This window comes from Oncorhynchus mykiss, chromosome 15, assembly GCF_013265735.2.
Source record: "Oncorhynchus mykiss isolate Arlee chromosome 15, USDA_OmykA_1.1, whole genome shotgun sequence".
Classification (NCBI taxonomy): Eukaryota; Metazoa; Chordata; class Actinopteri; order Salmoniformes; family Salmonidae; genus Oncorhynchus; species Oncorhynchus mykiss.
The window spans coordinates 79,596,117-79,614,222 of NC_048579.1; the positions used below are offsets into that span (position 1 = coordinate 79,596,117).

Below are 18,106 nucleotides of genomic sequence, written 5' to 3' on the forward strand. Positions count from 1 at the left end.
TCTGTGTAGACCACTGAGGATTCAGCTGATTGCGTCCCTCGTCTCTAAGACCAGCCATATCCAAGGTCACTCTGGTGGTGGAGGCCTTTCAGGAAGTAGCCTTTCAGGAAGTAGTTGCTGGAGAAAATGTGATCCATAATATTACATGATCTAATGACCTATTTATGTAACTAGTCTACAGACTGCTAAAGGCTGCTACAGACTACTACAGGCTGCTACATGCTGCTACAGACTGCTAGATACTGCTACAGGCTGCTACATACTGCTACAGGCTGCTACAGGCTGCTACAGACTGCCACAGACTGCTAGATACTGCTACAGGCTGCTACAGACTGCTACAGACTGCTACAGACTGCTACAGGCTGCTACAGACTGCTACAGACTGCTACAGACTGCTACAGGCTGCTACAGGCTGCTACATACTGCTAGATACTGCTACAAGCTGCTACAGGCAGATACATACTGCCACAGACTGCTACAGGCTGCTACAGACTACTACAGGCTGCTACAGGCTACTACAGGCTGCTACAGGCTGCTACAGACTGCTAGATACTGCTACAGACTGCTACATACTGCTACAGGCTGCTACAGGCTGCTACAGACTGCTACAGACTGCTAGATACTGCTACAGGCTGCTACATACTGCTACAGGCTGCTACAGACTGCTACAAACTGCTACAGGCTGCTACAGACTGCTACAGACTGCTACAGACTGCAACAGGCTGCTACAGGCTGCTACATACTGCTAGATACTGCTACAAGCTGCTACAGGCAGATACATACTGCCACAGGCTGCTACAGGCTGCTACATACTGCTACAGGCTGCTACATACTGCTAGATACTGCTACAAGCTGCTACAGGCAGATACATACTGCAACAAGCTGCTACAGGCTGCTACATACTGCTACAGGCTGCTACATACTGCTACATACTGCTACAGGCTGCTACATACTGCTACATACTGCTAAAAGCTGCTACATACTGCTACAAGCTGCTACAGGCTGCTACATACTGCTACATACTGCTAAAAGCTCATACATACTGCTACAAGCTGCTACAGGCTGCTACATACTGCTACAGGCTGCTACATACTGCTACAGGCTGCTACATACTGCTACATACTGCTAAAAGCTGCTACATACTGCTACAAGCTGCTAAAAGCTGCTACATACTGCTACATACTGCTACAGGCTGCTACATACTGCTACATACTGCTACAGGCTGCTACATACTGCTACATACTGCTAAAAGCTGCTACATACTGCTACAAGCTGCTACAGGCTGCTACATACGGCTACATACTGCTACAGGCTGCTACATACTGCAACATACTGCTAAAAGCTCATACATACTGCTACAAGCTGCCACAGGCTGCTACATACTGCTACAGGCTGCTACAGACTGCTACATACTGCTACATACTGCTACAGGCTGCTACATACTGCTACAGACTGCTGCAAGCTGCTGCAAGCTGCTACAGACTCCTTAATGCAATTGTAGTAAAATGCTTGTGTTTCTAGCTCTTACAGTGCAGTAGTATCTAACTAAATGCTTGTGTTCCTAGCTCTTACAGTGCAGTAGTATCTAACTAAATGCTTCTGTTCCCAGCTCCAACAGTGCAGTAATATCTAACTAAATGCTTGTGTTCCTAGCTCTTACAGTGCAGTAGTATCTAACTAAATGCTTGTGTTCCTAGCTCTTACAGTGCAGTAGTGTCTAACTAAATGCTTCTGTTCCCAGCTCCAACAGTGCAGTAATATCTAACTAAATGCTTGTGTTCCTAGCTCTTACAGTACAGTAGTATCTAACGAAATGCTTGTGTTCCTAGCTCCAACAGTACAGTAGTATCTAACTAAATGTGTGTGTTCCTAGCTCTTACAGTGCAGTAGTATCTAACTAAATGCTTGTGTTCCTAGCTCCAACAGTACAGTAGTATCTAACTAAATGCTTGTGTTCCTAGCTCCAACAGTACAGTAGTATCTAACTAAATGCTTGTGTTCCTAGCTCCAACAGTACAGTAATATCTAACTAAATGCTTGTGTTCCTAGCTCCAACAGTGCAGTAATATCTAACAATTCACAACAATACACGCATATTTAAATACTAGGACAAGCATTGACTAGAATACAGTAGAATACAGTATATATGTATAGAATACAGTAGAATACAGTATATATGTATAGAATACAGTAGAATACAGTATATATGTATAGAATACAGTAGAATACAGTATATATGTATAGAATACAGTAGAATACAGTATATATGTATGCAATTAGTAAAACAGTATGTAAACATTATTAAAGGGACCAGTGTTCCATTATTACAGTGACCAGTGTTCCATTATTAAAGGGACCAGCGTTCCATTATTACAGTGACCAGTGTTCCATTATTAAAGTGACTGGTGTTCCATTATTATAGTGACCAGTGTTCCATTATTAAAGTGACCAGTGTTCCATTATTACAGTGACCAGTGTTCCATTATTAAAGGGACCAGCATTCCATTATTACAGTGACCAGTGTTCCATTATTACAGTGACCAGTGTTCCATTATTAAAGTGACCAGTGTTCCATTATTAAAGTGACCAGTGTTCCAATATTAAAGGGACCAGTGTTCCATTATTAAAGGGACCAGTGTTCCATTATTAAAGTGATCAGTGTTCCATTATTAAAGTGATCAGTGCTCCATTATTAAAGTGACCAGTGTTCCATTATTAAAGTGACCAGTGTTCCATTATTAAAGTGACCAGTGTTCCATTATTAACGTGACCAGTGTTCCATTATTAAAGTGACTAGTGTTCCATTATTAAAGTGACCAGTGTTCCATTATTAAAGGGACCAGTGTTCCATTATTAAAGTGATCAGTGTTCCATTATTAAAGTGATCAGTGTTCCATTATTACAGTGACCAGTGTTCCATTATTAAAGGGACCGGTGTTCCATTATTAAAGTGACCAGTGTTCCATTATTAAAGGGACCAGTGTTCCATTATTACAGTGACCAGTGTTCCGTTATTAAAGTGATCAGTGTTCCATTATTACAGTGACCAGTGTTCCATTATTACAGTGACCAGTGTTCCATTATTAAAGTGATCAGTGTTCCATTATTAAAGTGACCAGTGTTCCATTATTAAAGGGACCAGTGTTCCATTATTAAAGTGACCAGTGTTCCATTATTAAAGGGACCAGTGTTCCATTATTAAAGGGACCAGTGTTCCATTATTAAAGGGACCAGTGTTCCATTATTAAAGTGACCAGTGTTCCATTATTACAGTGACTGGTGTTCCATTATTAAAGGGACCAGTGTTCCATTATTAAAGTGACTAGTGTTCCATTATTAAAGTGACCAGTGTTCCATTATTAAAGGGACCAGTGTTCCATTATTAAAGTGACCAGTGTTCCATTATTATAGTGACCAGTGTTCCATTATTATAGTGACCAGTGTTCCATTATTAAAGTGACCAGTGTTCCATTATTAAAGTGACCAGTGTTCCATTATTAAAGGGACCAGTGTTCCGTTATTAAAGTGACTAGTGTTCCATTATTAAAGTGATCAGTGTTCCATTATTAAAGTGACCAGTGTTCCATTATTAAAGGGACCAGTGTTCCATTATTAAAGTGACTAGTGTTCCATTATTAAAGTGATCAGTGTTCCATTATTAAAGTGACCAGTGTTCCATTATTAAAGTGACTAGTGTTCCATTATTAAAGGGACCAGTGTTCCATCAGTAAAGTGACCAGTGTTCCATTATTAAAGTGACCAGTGTTCCATTATTAAAGTGACCAGTGTTCCATTATTAAAGTGACCAGTGTTCCATTATTAAAGGGACCAGTGTTCCATTATTGAAGTGACTAGTGTTCCATTATTAAAGTGACCAGTGTTCCATTATTAAAGGGACCAGTGTTCCATTATTAAGTGACTAGTGTTCCATTATTAAAGTGACCAGTGTTCCATTATTAAAAGGACCAGTGTTCCATTATTAAAGTGACTAGTGTTCCATTATTAAAGTGACTAGTGTTCCATTATTAAAGTGACCAGTGTTCCATTATTAAAGTGACCAGTGTTCCATTATTAAAGTGACCAGTGTTCCATTATTAAAGTGACTAGTGTTCCATTATTAAAGTGACCAGTGTTCCATTATTAAAGGGACCAGTGTTCCATTATTAAAGTGACTAGTGTTCCATTATTAAAGTGACTAGTGTTCCATGGTTACATACAGTTGACGTTGGAAATTTACAGACACCTTAGCCAAATACATTTAAACTCAGTTTTTCACAATTCCTGACATTTAATCCTCGTAAAAATTCCCTGTCTTAGGTCAGTTAGGATCCCCACTTTATTTTAAGAATGTGAAATGTGAGAATAATAGTAGAGAGAATGATTTATTTCAGCTTTTATTTCTTTCATCACATTCCCAGTGGGTCAGTAGTTTACATACACTCAATTAGTATTCGGTAGCATCGCCTTTAAATTGTTTAACTTGGGTCAAATGTTTCGGACAGCCTGTCGATATAGGACTCGTTTTACTGTGGATATAGATGCTTTTGTACCTGTTTCCTCCAGCATCTTCACAAGGTCCTTTGCTGTTGTTCTGGGACTGATTTGCATTTTTCGCACAAATTATGTTAATCTCTAGGAGACAGAACGCGTCTCCTTCCTGAGCGGTATGATGGCTGTGTGGTCCCATAGTGTTTATACTTGCGTACTATTGTTTGTACAGATGAACATGGTCTCTTCAGGCGTTTGGAAATTGCTCCCAAGGATGAACCAGACTTGTGGAGGTCTTTTTTTTTCTTCCCATGATGTCAAGCAAAGAGGCGCTGAGTTTGAAGGTTGTCAAGGCACAGTCAACTTAGTGTATGTAAACTTCAGACCCACTGGAATTGTTATACAGTGAATTAAAAGTGAAATAATCTGTCTGTAAACAATTGTTGGAAACATTTATTGTGTCATGCAGAAAGTAGATATCCTAACCGACTTGCCAAAGCTATAGTTTGTTAACAAGAAATTTGTGGAGTGATTAAGGACTCCATGTCTATGTACCTGCTCCCCCTAGTGGTAGAAACCCTGACCACCCTAGTGGTAGAAACCCTGACCACCCTAGTGGTAGAAACCCTGACCACCCTAGTGGTAGAAACCCTGACCACCCTAGTGGTAGAAACCCTGACCACCGTAGTGGTAGAAACCCTGACCACCCTAGTGGTAGAAACCCTGACCACCGTAGTGGTAGAAACCCTGACCATCCTAGTGGTAGAAACCCTGACCACCCTAGTGGTAGAAACCCTGACCACCCTAGTGGTAGAAACCCTGACCATCCTAGTGGTAGAAACCCTGACCACCCTAGTGGTAGAAACCCTGACCACCCTAGTGGTAGAAATCCTGACCACCCTAGTGGTAGAAACCCTGACCACCCTAGTGGTAGAAACCCTGACCACCCTAGTGGTAGATATCCTGACCACCCTAGTGGTAGAAACCCTGACCACCCTAGTGGTAGAAATCCTGACCACCCTAGTGGTAGAAACCCTGACCACCATAGTGGTAGAAACCCTGACCACCCTAGTGGTAGAAACCCTGACCACCCTAGTGGTAGAAACCCTGACCACCCTAGTGGTAGAAATCCTGACCACCCTAGTGGTAGAAACCCTGACCACCCTAGTGGTAGAAACCCTGACCACCCTAGTGGTAGATATCCTGACCACCCTAGTGGTAGAAACCCTGACCACCCTAGTGGTAGAAACCCTGACCACCCTAGTGGTAGAAACCCTGACCTCAGACACGCAGAATTCCATCTATGTATCTGAGCCCATCACCCCAAATAGTGACAGGTCTCAAGTCAGATCATAGCAGGCCCAGTGAGCTACTGTAGTAGCCTTCAGCTCCTGGTATTCAGCAAGGCCTCTATGTTCCACTACGTTTCCAACTGTGTCACGGCTGGCCAGCTAGTTTCAGATGCCTGGCTATTTTAGAGAGCTGCTACAGACCAGGTTCCATTAGGAGAGGCTCTACTGATTGTCCCACTGGCCGTGTTGCCAGCTTTGGGGGAGGGTGGGTGGGGGGAGGGTTAGGGTGGAGGAGCTCCTGGCTCTTTGATGCATCAAACATGTTTGCATTTATGAATCTACCAGAATGCACTTTTAATCCGACCCCACAGTTACAGTAATATCACATTTGACCGGCTAAGAAGCACAGAAGAGTAGTATTTAAAAAGTGGTGTGACGCTGAAGCACAGCATAGTAGTATTTAGAAAGTGGTGTGACGCTGAAGCACAGCATAGTAGTATTTAGAAAGTGGTGTGACGCTGAAGCACCGCGTAGTAGTATTTAGAGAGTGGTGTGACGCTGAAGCACAGCGTAGTAGTATTTAGAGAGTGGTGTGACGCTGAAGCACAGCGTAGTAGTATTTAGAAAGTGGTGTGACGCTGAAGCACAGCGTAGTAGTATTTAGAAAGTGGTGTGATGCTGAAGCACAGCGTAGTAGTATTTAGAGAGTGGTGTGACGCTGAAGCACAGCGTAGTAGTATTTAGAAAGTGGTGTGACGCTGAAGCACAGCGTAGTAGTATTTAGAGAGTGGTGTGACGCTGAAGCACAGCGTAGTAGTATTTAGAGAGTAGTGTGACGCTGAAGCACAGCGTAGTAGTATTTAGAAAGTGGTGTGACGCTGAAGCACAGCGTTGTAGTATTTAGAGAGTGGTGTGACGCTGAAGCACAGCGTAGTAGTATTTAGAAAGTGGTGTGACGCTGAAGCACAGCGTAATAGTATTTAGAGAGTGGTGTGACGCTGAAGCACAGCGTAGTAGTATTTAGAATGTGGTGTGACGCTGAAGCACAGCGTAGTAGTATTTAGAAAGTGGTGTGACGCTGAAGCACAGCGTAGTAGTATTTAGAAAGTGGTGTGACACTGAAGCACAGCGTAGTAGTATTTAGAAAGTGGTGTGACGCTGAAGCACGGCGTAGTAGTATTTAGAGAGTGGTGTGACGCTGAAGCACAGCGTAGTAGTATTTAGAGAGTGGTGTGACGCTGAAGCACAGCGTAGTAGTATTTAGAGAGTGGTGTGACGCTGAAGCACAGGGTTGTAGTATTTAGAAAGTGGTGAGACGCTGACACGTCGATAATATGCGTCTGAGAGTACGTGTCTGTTTGGCTGCTTTGTGTTCCTCTGTGTTTCTGCGAACCCGTCAGCTATATTGTGTTTGTGCTGCTGTCCAAAAGGGACACTTTGGCATTGAATGGCAAACAACCAGTCTGAGGGCCACAGGGTGTTTTCGTGCCACCGTGCTAGTCACTCTGACCAGGCTGGTGTCCATGGTAATCATTCTGACGAGGCTGGTGTCCATGGTAATCACTCTGACCAGGCTGGTGTCCACGGTAATCACTCTGGCCTGGCTACAGGTGTCCATGGTAATCACTCTGGCCTGGCTACAGCTGTCCATGGTAGTCACTCTGGCCTGACTACAGGTGTCCATGGCAGTCACTCTGGCCTGGCTACAGGTGTCCATGGCAGTCACTCTGGCCTGGCTACAGGTGTCCATGGTAGTCACTCTGGCCTGACTACAGGTGTCCATGGCAGTCACTCTGGCCTGACTACAGGTGTCCATGGTAGCCACTCTGGCCTGACTACAGGTGTCCATGGCAGTCACTCTGGCCTGACTACAGGTGTCCATGGCAGTCACTCTGGCCTGGCTACAGGTGTCCATGGCAGTCACTCTGACCAGACTGTTGGCAGGGTCAGTAAGGCAGACAGGAAGAGAGGCAGGGTGACTTCCACCTAGAATCACTCTTTGTTTGTTTGTGGCTTCGCAGCATTACCCTAAACGAGATGAAAGGTCACGATTGAGGCTTTACAGAATTATCCTAAAGGAGGTTATAGGTAATGATTGTGTCTTACAGCATTATCCCAAAGGGGGTTATGGGTAATGATTGTGTCTTACAGCATTATCCTTAAGGAGGTTATAGGTAATGATTGTGTCTTACAGCATTATCCCAAAGGGGGTTATGGGTAATGATTGTGTCTTACCGCATTATCCTTAAGGAGGTTAACGGTAATGATTGTGTCTTACAGCATTATCTTTAAGGAGGTTAACGGTAATGATTGTGTCTTACAGCATTATCCTTAAGGAGGTTAACGGTAATGATTGTGTCTTACAGCATTATCTTTAAGGAGGTTAACGGTAACACACACACACTTTTTGAATCAATAAGCAGAAATCAGACTTTTAGTAATTTATTGAAATGTTTTTTATATGATGAGATTCCAAAAGTGATCAAAACGAGGACCTCATCATTTCCAGACTATACCTTCTTCTTCACCAACTTAACATAATGACAGACATTGTACCGTATAGCAGTGTCCTGAATGAACCAACTTAACACAATGACAGACATTGTACCGTATAGTAGTGTCCTGAATGAACCAACTTAACACAATGACAGACATTGTACCGTATAGTAGTGTCCTGAATGAACCAACTTAACACAATGACAGACATTGTACCATATAGCAGTGTCCTGAATGAACCAACTTAACACAATGACAGACATTGTACCGTATAGCAGTGTCCTGAATGAACCAACTTAACACAATGACAGACAGTGTACCGTATAGCAGTGTCCTGAATGAACCAATTTAACACAATGACAGACATTCGTTAGCTTTCACACCTTAAGGTCCATGGAAGAAATCAACCGTTCCCTAGTACAACAAGGGATTTAAAGAAATAGTGTTTTTTGTTTTCAGCCTGGTTCCTACTGGGACTTCAGTTTTTTTGAGGATGGGGCGTGACAGGAAGTGGCTTTGGCCTAGGGAGGATTGTTAGGGACAGGAGGGGAGGGGGGGGGGGATTGTTAGGGACAGAATGGGGGGGGGGGGGTTGTTAGGGACAGGAGGGGGGGGGATTGTTAGGGACAGGAGGGGGGGGGGGGATTGTTAGGGACAGGGGGGGGGGATTGTTAGGGACAGGAGGGGGGGGGTGATTGTTAGGGACAGGAGGGGGGGGGATTGTTAGGGACAGGAGGGGGGGGGGGATTGTTAGGGACAGAAGGGGGGGGATTGGATATCATTCATACCAGGGACAGGAGGAGGATTGGATCGCGTTCATACCAGGGACAGGAGGAGGATTGGATCGCGTTCATACCAGGGACAGGAGGAGGATTGGATCGCGTTCATACCAGGGACAGGAGGAGGATTGGATCGCGTTCATACCAGGGACAGGAGGAGGATTGGATCGCGTTCATACCAGGGACAGGAGGAGGATTGGATCGCGTTCATACCAGGGACAGGGGGGGGTTGGATATCGTTCATACCAGGGACAGGAGGAGGATTGGATCGCGTTCATACCAGGGACAGGAGGAGGATTGGATCGCGTTCATACCAGGGACAGGAGGAGGATTGGATCGCGTTCATACCAGGGACAGGAGGAGGATTGGATCGCGTTCATACCAGGGACAGGGGGAGGATTGGATCACGTTCATACCAGGGACAGGAGGATTGGATCGCGTTCATACCAGGGACAGGAGGAGGATTGGGTCGCGTTCATACCAGGGACAGGGGGAGGATTGGATCACGTTCATACCAGGGACAGGAGGAGGATTGGATCGCGTTCATACCAGGGACAGGAGGAGGATTGGATCGCGTTCATACCAGGGACAGGAGGAGGATTGGATCGCGTTCATACCAGGGACAGGAGGATTGGATCGCGTTCATACCAGGGACAGGAGGATTGGATCGCGTTCATACCAGGGACAGGAGGAGGATTGGATCACGTTCATACCAGGGACAGGAGGAGGATTGGATCGCGTTCATACCAGGGACAGGAGGAGGATTGGATCGCGTTCATACCAGGGACAGGTGGAGGATTGGATCGCATTCATACCAGGGACAGGAGGAGGATTGGATCGCGTTCATACCAGGGACAGGAGGAGGATTGGATCGCGTTCATACCAGGGACAGGAGGAGGATTGGATCGCGTTCATACCAGGGACAGGAGGAGGATTGGATCGCGTTCATACCAGGGACAGGAGGAGGATTGGATCGCGTTCATACCAGGGACAGGAGGAGGATTGGATCGCGTTCATACCAGGGACAGGAGGAGGATTGGCTCGCGTTCATACCAGGGACAGGAGGAGGATTGGATCGCGTTCATACCAGGGACAGGAGGAGGATTGGATCGCGTTCATACCAGGGACAGGAGGAGGATTGGATCGCGTTCATACCAGGGACAGGTGGAGGATTGGATCGCGTTCATACCAGGGACAGGAGGAGGATTGGATCGCGTTCATACCAGGGACAGGAGGAGGATTGGATCGCGTTCATACCAATACATCTGAATCAGAAAGATAAACTGCACATTTAGTCTCTCTTGATGTTTATGTTTCCTATGTACTGAAACAGTGTAGTACATCCATAAGAAATGATGTGACGGAGGGTGTGAAACCTTCTGATAATGATGAAGGCCAGAGTAATATGGATAATCAGATCGATTGATGGGTTTAAGATCAATGCGGTAGTTCCAACGTGAGCAAAATCGAACGTTGCTGAGCTATGAAGACAATGTCTGTTTCCCAAATGGCACCCTATTCCCTATATAGTGCACTACTTTAGATCAGAATCCTATGGGCCCTGGCACCCTATTCCCTATATAGTGCACTACTTTAGATCAGAACCCTATGGGCCCTGGCACCCTATTCTCTATGCAGGTCCTGGTCCAAAGTAGTGCACTATATAGGGAATAGGGTGCCAATCGAGACATGACCCAATATGAAGGAAGCTTCGTAATGACGTGTTTCCAACAGAACAGAATCTTTTATACAACGAATATAAAAAAAGATATTTAAACACCTTATTTAGGTTCAATAACATCTTAATAATTTATTAAATGACTTGTGCACTCATAGCAAGTCATTTACATATCAGCAGTTAAAATCGTATTAACACTTTGTATTGTATACTGTACAAATCATTGCTTTTAGTTTAAAAGACATAGGATGTATCTCAAACGGCATCCTATTCCCTACATAGTGCACTACTGTTGACCTGGGCCCTATCTGGCCCATATGGGCCCTGGGCCCATAACCATAGCTTTGATCCAGGGCATTATTATCATATATGTCTTCATGGAAGGACGTGTGGTAACACCGTGGACCAGAGCTATCCAATACATCGCTCTGGTTCAGGGCATTATATATATATGTCTTCATGGAAGGACGTGTGGTAACACCGTGGACCAGAGCTATCCAATACATAGCTCTGGTCCAGGGCATTATATATATATGTCTTCATGGAGGAACGTGTGGTAACACCGTGGACCAGAGCTATCCAATACATAGCTCTGGTCCAGGGCATTATATATATATGTCTTCATGGAAGGACGTGTGGTAACACCGTGGACCAGAGCTATCTAATACATCGCTCTGGTCCAGGGCATTATATATATGTTTTCATGGAGGGACGTGTGGGAACACCGTGGACCAGAGCTATCCAATACATCGCTCTGGTTCAGGGCATTATATATATATGTCTTCATGGAGGAACGTGTGGTAACACCGTGGACCAGAGCTATCCAATACATCGCTCTGGTTCAGGGCATTATATATATATGTCTTCATGGAGGAACGTGTGGTAACACCGTGGACCAGAGCTATCCAATACATAGCTCTGGTCCAGGGCATTATATATATATGTCTTCATGGAAGGACGTGTGGTAACACCGTGGACCAGAGCTATCTAATACATAGCTCTGGTCCAGGGCATTATGTATATGTCTCCATGGAAGGACGTGTGGTAACACCGTGGACCAGAGCTATCTAATACATAGCTCTGGTCCAGGGCATTATGTATATGTCTCCATGGAAGGAAGTGTGGTAACACCGTGGACCAGAGCTATCTAATACATAGCTCTGGTCCAGGGCATTAGATATATGTCTTCATGGAGGGACATGTGGTAACACCGAGGACCAGAGCTATCCAATACATCGCATCATTCTGGTATGGAATAAGATAAAGTTATAGAAGTGTAGAGACAAAAAAATATATAATACATATATTTTATTTTTTCTGACAACCTTGATAAGAAAATACAAATGTCAGTGTCAGTAGGACCAACGTAGGTGATTTATATAATTAAACATCTCGGGTTAAGGGTTTAAGAAAACAACAGAAATCAAATATATTATATATTATATATATATAACTTATATATTATATATATTTATATAACTTATATATTATCTATATTTATATAACTTATATATTATATATATTTATATATATAACTTATATATTATATATATTTATATATATAACTTATATATTATATATATTTATATATATAACTTATATATTATCTATATTTATATATATAACTTATATATTATATATATTTATATATATAACTTATATATTATATATATTTATATATATAACTTATATATTATATATATTTATATATATAACTTATATATTATATATATTTATATATATAACTTATATATTATATATATTTATATATATAACTTATATATTATATATATTTATATATATAACTTATATATTATATATATTTATATATATAACTTATATATTATATATATTTCCGACTTCATAAACGAATCAGACAATACACTCATCCCCAAAATGTTGTGTTGTAAATGGTTAACAAAACCAAAAGCTTCCGCCTGAACCTTTTGTCGTTGGTCCCGCCCCCCCCACCCCATATCGCATGTCAATCATCATGATGTCATGATCAACACAGTATATACACAGACATATGGTACCACGTCGTTTGTTTTGAAAAGGTATCCAAAGATGTGAATTCTCCCCTCAGAAACGGTGCTTTTTCCACATATTGGACTATACAGTGTATTGGGAGTGTCTTCTAGCATAGGATCTGTATCCCAAGTGGCACCCTCTCCCCTATATAGTACACTAAAAGTAGTGCACTAAAAGTAGTGCACTGTGTAGGGAATAGGGTACCATTTGGGATTATGACGTAGTCATCGTCACACCACCTTTTGTGCTCGTAACCAAAACGCTAATCAAAACACAGGCTCTAAACCCCCCCCACCCCCCCCCCCACTACATTTGGTCCCTTGAATGGTGTTTGGGTGCTTTACAAGTTATTAAAAAGTACAGATCTGTCTCGAGCTTTGGCCAACTGTACTCTAAAAAACATGATCAAATAGAAGAGGAAGAATTATCCCGTCTGCCTGAGTACCCTGATGTTAATATTTAAACAAAGATAAACATTTTAAATAAATTCATAATCTGGCAGGACAATTTAGGTAAATCTGGATCTGGCATTATGGATTATTTCTTCAACTGAAAGGCTCCTACGACTCACTGTTTCCACACAGCACCATACATCATAGATAATCCACTGTCTCCACACAGCACCATACACACTAGATCATCTACTGTTTCCACACAGCACCATACACACTAGATAATCCACAGTTTCCACACAGCACCATACACACTAGATAATCCACAGTTTCCACACAGCACCATACACACTAGATAATCCACAGTTTCCACACAGCACCATACACACTAGATAATCCACAGTTTCCACACAGCACCATACACACTAGATAATCCACAGTTTCCACACAGCACCATACACACTAGATAATCCACTATTTCCACACAGCACCATACACACTAGATAATCCACTGTTTCCACACAGCACCATACACACTAGATAATCCACAGTTTCCACACAGCACCATACACACTAGATAATCCACAGTTTCCACACAGCACCATACACACTAGATAATCCACAGTTTCCACACAGCACCATACACACTAGATAATCCACAGTTTCCACACAGCACCATACACACTAGATAATCCACAGTTTCCACACAGCACCATACACACTAGATAATCCACTATTTCCACACAGCACCATACACACTAGATAATCCACTGTTTCCACACAGCACCATACACACTAGATAATCCACAGTTTCCACACAGCACCATACACACTAGATCATTTACAGTTTCCACACAGCACCATACACACTAGATAATCCACTGTCTCCACACAGCACCATACACACTAGATAATCCACTGTCTCCACACAGCACCATACACACTAGTTAATCTACTGTTTCCACACAGCACCATACACACCATACCAGCACCATACACACTCATAGATAATCCACTATTTCCACACAGCACCATACACACCAGATAATCCACTGTTTCCACACAGCACCATACACACTAGATAATCCACTGTTTCCACACAGCACCATACACACTAGATAATCCACTGTTTCCACACAGCACCATACACACTAGATAATCCACTGTTTCCACACAGCACCATACACACTAGATAATCCACTGTTTCCACACAGCACCATACACACTAGATAATCCACTGTTTCCACACAGCACCATACACACCAGATATGGTTTTTCTTTCATCCAATACCTAGTAGGACTAATCTGGTAGAACATGGTTCTATAGGAGGACTAATCTGGTAGAACATGGTTCTATAGGAGGACTAATCTGGTAGAACATGGTAGTAAAGGAGGACTAATCTGGTAGAACATGGGGTCTGGTACGATAGGAGGACTAGTCTGGTAGAACAGGGTACTAAAGGAGGACTAATCTGGACGAACATGGGGTCTGGTACGATAGGAGGACTAGTCTGGTAGAACATGGGGTCTGGAACTAAAGGAGGACTAATCTGGTAGAACATGGTTCTATAGGAGGACTAACCTGGTAGAACATGGTACTACAGGAGGACTAATCTGGACGAACATGGGGTCTGGTATGATAGGAGGACTAGTCTGGTAGAACAGGGTACTAAAGGAGGACTAATCTGGTAGAACATGGTACTATAGGAGGACTAACCTGGTAGAACATGGGGTCTGGAACTAAAGGAGGACTAATCTGGTAGAAGATGGTTCTATAGGAGGACTAATCTGGTAGAATATGGTACTATAGGAGGACTAATCTGGTAGAAAATGGTTCTATAGGAGGACTAATCTGGTGGAACATGGTACTATAGGAGGACTACCTGGTAGAACATGGGGTCTGGTACTATAGGAGGACTAATCTGGTAGAACATGGTACTATAGGAGGACTAATCTGGTAGAACATGGTACTATAGGAGGACTAATCTGGTAGAACATGGTTCTATAGGAGGACTAACCTGGTAGAACATGGTTCTATAGGAGGACTAACCTGGTAGAACATGGTACTACAGGAGGACTAATCTGGACGAACATGGGGTCTGGTACGATAGGAGGACTAGTCTGGTAGAACAGGGTACTAAAGGAGGACTAATCTGGTAGAACATGGTACTATAGGAGGACTAACCTGGTAGAACATGGGGTCTGGAACTAAAGGAGGACTAATCTGGTAGAAGATGGTTCTATAGGAGGACTAATCTGGTAGAATATGGTACTATAGGAGGACTAATCTGGTAGAAAATGGTTCTATAGGAGGACTAATCTGGTGGAACATGGTACTATAGGAGGACTACCTGGTAGAACATGGTTCTATAGGAGGACTAACCTGGTGGAACATGGTACTACAGGAGGACTAATCTGGACGAACATGGGGTCTGGTACGATAGGATGACTAGTCTGGTAGAATAGGGTACTAAAGGAGGACTAATCTGGTAGAACATGGTACTATAGGAGGACTAACCTGGTAGAACATGGGGTCTGGAACTAAAGGAGGACTAATCTGGTAGAAAATGGTTCTATAGGAGGACTAATCTGGCAGAACATGGTACTTACTATAGGAGGACTAATCTGGTAGAACATGGGGTCTGGAACTAAAGGAGGACTAATCTGGAAGAACATGGTACTATAGGAGGACTAATCTGGTAAAACATGGTTCTATAGGAGGACTAATCTGGAAGAACATGGTACTATAGGAGGACTAATCTGGCAGAACATGGTTCTATAGGAGGACTAATCTGGTAGAACATGGTACTAAAGGAGGACTAATCTGGTAGAGCATGGGGTCTGGTACTATAGGAGGACTAATCTGGTAGAACAAGGGGTCTGGTACTATAGGAGGACTAATCTGGTATAACATGGTACTATAGGAGGACTAATCTGGTAGAACATGGGGTCTGGTACTATAGGAGGACTAATCTGGTAGAATGTGGTACTAATGGAGGACTTATCTGGTAGATCGTGGGGTCTGGTACTAAAGCAGGACTAATCTGGTAGAACATGGGGTCTGGTACTATAGGAGACTTATCTGGTAGAACATGAGGTCTGGTACTATAGGAGGACTAATCTGTTAGAACATGGGGTCTGGTACTATAGGAGGACTAATCTGGTAGAACTTGGGGTCTGGTACTAAAGCAGGACTAATCTGGTAGAACATGGGGTCTGGTACTATAGGAGATTTATCTGGTAGAACATGAGGTCTGGTATGGAGTGCCAGGTACTGGGTCCTACTCAGGAGGGTGACACACAGCCAGGACACTAATACCTGATTCCTACCATAGGGCTGACCCAACTTGTACCTCGCTGGCTTTGATTTATGATCCGTTTGGCAGCTTTGGTGGATTTGTAACCAGACCAGCCTAGACCAGCCTAGTTCAGCTGCTAGATGTTTAACCAGACCAGCCTAGTTCAGCTGGTAGATGTTTAACCAGACCAACCTAGTTCAGCTGGTAGATGTTTAACCAGACCAGCCTAGACCAGCCTAGTTCAGCTGGTAGATGTTTAACCAGACCAGCCTAGTTCAGCTGGTAGATGTTTAACCAGACCAGCCTAGACCAGCCTAGTTCAGCTGGTAGATGTTTAACCAGACCAGCCTAGTTCAGCTGGTAGATGTTTAACCAGACCAGCCTAGACCAGCCTAGTTCAGCTGGTAGATGTTTAACCAGACCACCCTAGACCAGCCTAGTACAGCCGCTATATGTTTAACCAGGCCAGCCTAGTTCAGCTGGTAGATGTTTAACCAGACCAGCCTAGACCAGCCTAGTTCAGCTGCTAGATGATTAACCAGACCAGCCTAGTTCAGCTGCTAGATGTTTAACCAGACCAGCCTAGTTCAGCCGCTAGATGTTTAACCAGACCAGCCTAGTTCAGCTGGTAGATGTTTAACCAGACCACCCTAGACCAGCCTAGTTCAGCTGGTAGATGTTTAACCAGACCAGCCTAGTTCAGCTGCTAGATGTTTAACCAGACCAGCCTAGTTCAGCTGGTAGATGTTTAACCAGACCACCCTAGACCAGCCTAGTTCAGCTGGTAGATGTTTAACCAGACCAGCCTAGTTCAGCTGCTAGATGTTTAACCAGACCAGCCTAGTTCAGCTGGTAGATGTTTAACCAGACCAGACTAGTTCAGCTGGTAGATGTTTAACCAGACCAGCCTAGTTCAGCTGGTAGATGTTTTTACGGTACATGTTTGCTGTCATTGGGGGAGGGCGTGGCTTTACGGTACATGTTTGCTATCATTGGGGGGGAGGAGTGGCTTTACGGTACATGTTTGCTGTCATTGGTTAATCATCGTAAGTGTGATTATCCTTTTTGCTTCATGCATGCCAGTAATATAGTGTAGTTTAACCGTAGAGCAGGACTCTACTGATGCTATGCTTAGGCTGGACTGCACTGAGACACCCATGGCAGTATTGGAGAGGTGTTGAATCATATCAGATTCACACCCTATAATAAAACTGTATTGGAGAGGTGTTGAATCATATCAGATTAACACCCTATAATAAAACTGTATTGGAGAGGTGTTGAATCATATCAGATTCACACCCTATAATAAAACTGTATTGGAGAGGTGTTGAATCATATCAGATTCACACCCTATAATAAAACTGTATTGGAGAGGTGTTGAATCATTTCAGATTCACACCCTATAATAAAACTGTATTGGAGAGGTGTTGAATCATATCAGATTCACACCCTATAATAAAACTGTATTGGAGAGGTGTTGAATCATATCAGATTCACACCCTATAATAAAACTGTATTGGAAAGGTGTTGAATCATATCAGATTCACACCCTATAATAAAACTGTATTGGAGAGGTGTTGAATCATATCAGATTCACACCCTATAATAAAACTGTATCGGAGAGGTGTTGAATCATATCAGATTAACACCC

The 18,106-nt window shown here is 43.2% G+C and overlaps 2 long non-coding RNA genes across 2 annotated transcripts; one reads left to right on the top strand and one right to left on the bottom strand.

Annotated features, from left to right (window-relative positions):
* Positions 1-13,429: 13,429 nt before the first annotated feature.
* LOC118938874 lies at positions 13,430-16,755 on the bottom strand. The gene is made up of 2 exons (XR_005036252.1): positions 16,648-16,755; positions 13,430-16,579 (listed from the first exon to the last, which is right to left on the bottom strand). It is a non-coding gene; the product is annotated as an uncharacterized LOC118938874 (long non-coding RNA).
* On the top strand, positions 15,578-17,627 carry LOC118938875. Its single transcript, XR_005036253.1, has 2 exons — positions 15,578-16,253; positions 16,409-17,627. It is a non-coding gene; the product is annotated as an uncharacterized LOC118938875 (long non-coding RNA).
* The last annotated feature ends 479 nt before the right edge of the window (positions 17,628-18,106 follow it).